At 40.0% G+C, this 3531-nt stretch overlaps 1 long non-coding RNA gene across 1 annotated transcript; it reads left to right on the top strand.

Annotated features, from left to right (window-relative positions):
- The first annotated feature begins 385 nt into the window (after window positions 1–385).
- LOC115252209 (uncharacterized) lies at window positions 386–2480 on the top strand. The gene is made up of 3 exons (XR_003890622.1): window positions 386–499; window positions 642–904; window positions 2361–2480. It is a non-coding gene; the product is annotated as an uncharacterized lncRNA (long non-coding RNA).
- The last annotated feature ends 1051 nt before the right edge of the window (window positions 2481–3531 follow it).

Genomic DNA, 3531 nt, shown 5'->3' with positions numbered 1-3531 from the left:
ATGTACCAGTGCAATTCCACTGGTGCACCTATGGTGGCATACTTTTCACCTCTTGCAGCTGACACAGCTCGGTCCTGGGTTTCCTGGAGCTGTTTGAGCCGATGTGGAGTGTGTGTGTGTGTATGTGTGTGTGTGTGTGGGGGGAGTTGTGTTTTTTTTCAATTGGAGCATTGTGCTGCCAGTCGTCTTACTGCTGCCTGTCCATGATTGTAGGTGCCTATCTTGGATCCAACAGTGTAGAGAGGAGTTTGGCTCTCTTACTTTGCTCGTGTGGCTGTTTCTTCAAATTGTGTCATACAAATGTAGCATCTTGACCATTGAGATGACTTTTGACTCTGAAACTCTCTTTTCCTTAAGGTTTCACTGTTGCTTGGAAAAAAGGGATGAGTAAATTCAAGCATGCCACTGTTGTTTCACAGTCACCAGAGGACAGAGATATCACATTGGAGCTGCACCTACTGACTGTCTCACCTTGAGCAGGCATTGCAGCATGAGGAAGGTGCTCTTCCAGTGTGTGTTCACCTCCTGCATCAGCTTTCTTGCTGGACAGTTCATGTGCTCCAGCACTTTTCCAATTTTTTTTTTTGCACTTGTTCTAGTTTTGAATAATGACAGTATCTTTTGTGCCCTTGTTCCTCTAGGCCAGGAGTCGCACCTAGAGTCTTCTTTACAACAAAATTTAAAGAACGGGCAGAGCAGAGTGCATGTTTTTATGCATTCTGACAGAAGCTAGCATACTGGCTCCTGCATCAGTCACACTGGAGGTCACTTACCCACAAGGTCCCATTCCCTAATGAGAGACCTTGTAGCACCACTACTGCTTGCAACAGTATGTGCTGCAGGGAAATGTGCCACTCCCAGGAGCGCTTTGACCAGCTTCACATGGTCCTCTACATAATGACAGGTCAGTGGAATATATGCAATAATGGACATATCTGCTATCTGACTCACAGCCACTACCATCACCATGGATGCCTGGTACTTAATCACCAACTGTTTGATGACTAAATTTATATTTATATTTGCATGTGTACTACCCCCCACTCGTCTCCAAACCATTTTGGTGGTAATTGGCTAGAATGTGGTATGTTATGGTTTGGTGCACTGCCTGTCCCTAGTGGGTTTTTTTTTTTTTACATTTACAACCCCCTCCAGGGACTGAGCTTTTTCACCTTGTGTTTAGGGGGTAAGCAGCCAGCAGAGTAAGTAGAGATGCCAATGATTTGATGAAAACAAGCAGTATGATTGCCTTATGCAAATTTAAATCTGGATTGATAAATTTAGTTTAATCACAAAAACTAATTATTCAATATAGTAAATATATACTTTGATTTTATGTTCATATTATTCTGGAATCATGTACTGCAAAGAATTGTAACTTGTAGAAAAACCTAAAGTTAAATTCAGACACAATGCACAATTGTATGTACATGTAGATGCGGGGGTTGACCGCTGGTTTTGGAGATAAGATGTGCCAGATGCTTGGGACCCCTTCCCCATTTCCTGCTTCCACTTAAAGAACTGATGTCTTTTTTGGTAAAACTATGAGAAGGAAACCTATACATTATGCAAGTGAATATGTTTACATCATGTGTGAAATGTTTAAAAGCCTTTGTTTCATTTGTCCAAATCAGTTCTAGATTTAGTTTTAGTTCCAGACCGAGATGATTAACCAGTAGAACTCCATCTGTAAAGATGGCCAAACTAATGATTTTAATGAAGACTTGGACATTCTCCCTCTCTCTCTCTCTGTCTCTCTCTTTCCGTCTCTTTCTGTCTCTCTCTCTTTTGTAGAAATGTTTCTCAATTCAAGCATTTAAATCTGCATAAAATCATTCTCCATGAAGCCTCTGCAGACCACTATTCTTCCCATAGAGGACAAGAATGTGTCTCATCCCATAATAAAATAATATTAAGGTGCTGCAAAATACTTTATAAACAAGGTCAGGGAAAATTCTGAATTAATAACATTGCAATTATGTATTTTAAAATCTCAACTGCAATGCAAGACATTATGATTTGTACTTATATTTTAAATGAATAGTAGCAGTTTGTTTACCCACCCTTATTACAGGGCATTAATAAAGTGCACTGTTGAGCTGATCTTGGATCTGTCTTCCTGTGAGATTGTCACAAATTCACCCCACCCCAAATGCTTCTGGGTCAGGTTCATTTATGCGTGACCACAGCAATGGTCCCTCGGGGAGCAATTAGGTGTCCGTTGCTTGAGATGTCAAGCAACAATTAGCTGCAGCTCCTGAGAGCGCAAACTGCCAGTGTTTCATTTTCCAAACTGCCAGTGTTTCATTTTCCTGCATGGTTACAACAAGCTGCAAACACTGGAACTCTTCTCATTTCAGACTCTTCTCAGTCCCACCAGATACTGTTTTTCTGTGAACTCTCATGATATGAGGAGGAAGCTGGGTGCCTGTATGTATCTGTTCCATCTTATGACTGAACAAAGGTATATACTGTAAAGGTTAATAATGTGAAGTGATTAATTCACCCTGAAATTAATTATGTCTATAAAAACAAACATTTTATTCCCCAAAAGTCATCCATTCAATGTTTTTGGTGTGGCACAAACACGCAAGTGACAAGAATTCTTCTCATTTGGCTCAAAGAGAAGAAGAGTTCTGGTTGTCATGGTTACACGTTATAAATAGAGCAGCTGGGAAAGTAGGTGACAAGAGAATAGAGAGTTTCAGGATAAAAGACACTGATGAAATCTCTCATGGAGGATCCGCTAAGTTAGAAACAGACACAGACCGATTTAGAAACACTGGCTGACAAAGAAGAAAGCTCTGCATGTTGAATTTAAGTATAGAACAGGTTTCGTTTTCCCATTATATGTTGTGCATTTGATACATTAGAGTTTAAAAGTTTTGTCTGGAAACAGCAGCAGTGAGATTAATTGCAGTAAGACAGGTCTGCAGCTTATCTTTGAATCCTCCCTTTTTATTTTTGGCATTTGTGTCAGGCACATTGTTCCTCTCCCCAGAACCACCAAGAGCTTTGGATATTTCAGTCAAAGATTCAATGCACAGAATAAAGTCAGAATAAACACCAGACAACAGAGCTTTATTTGATCTCATGCATGACAAAGCCCAAGGGCTTCTATGGAACAACTGATTTTTCTCTGAAAACACATCATCTTTTATATTGTAAATTATGGACATGGGAACATCTATTCACATGTCCACTTTCTCTATTCCACCTTCTTTGCCGTGTTTTTTGCTCTCTGGTTACATCACTTTATAGCAGGTGTTGGATGAAAGGGGTTTTAAATTTTGTCTGTTTTGAGCTACTTCTTCCACAAAAACAGCATATTTTCCTACTTTCTACTGGAGTTGGATGTTTTAGTTCTTTAAAAGCCCTTTTCTTTATTAAGAGGGGTTGACAAAAGAAAACCACCCCTTTTATTTAAGAAGAGCTGACAGTAATCTCTTCCCATGTGAGTCTGAGCTGGGAGCCCTGCTTGCTCCTCTTGCTCATCAATTGGCATACACTATAATAGAACAGCTTCTCTGG

The sequence above is a fragment of the Takifugu rubripes genome, chromosome 13, assembly GCF_901000725.2.
Source record: "Takifugu rubripes chromosome 13, fTakRub1.2, whole genome shotgun sequence".
NCBI lineage: Eukaryota > Metazoa > Chordata > Actinopteri > Tetraodontiformes > Tetraodontidae > Takifugu > Takifugu rubripes.
The sequence above is the reverse complement of the archived record's forward strand: the minus strand, read 5'-3'. Positions and strand labels throughout refer to the sequence as shown.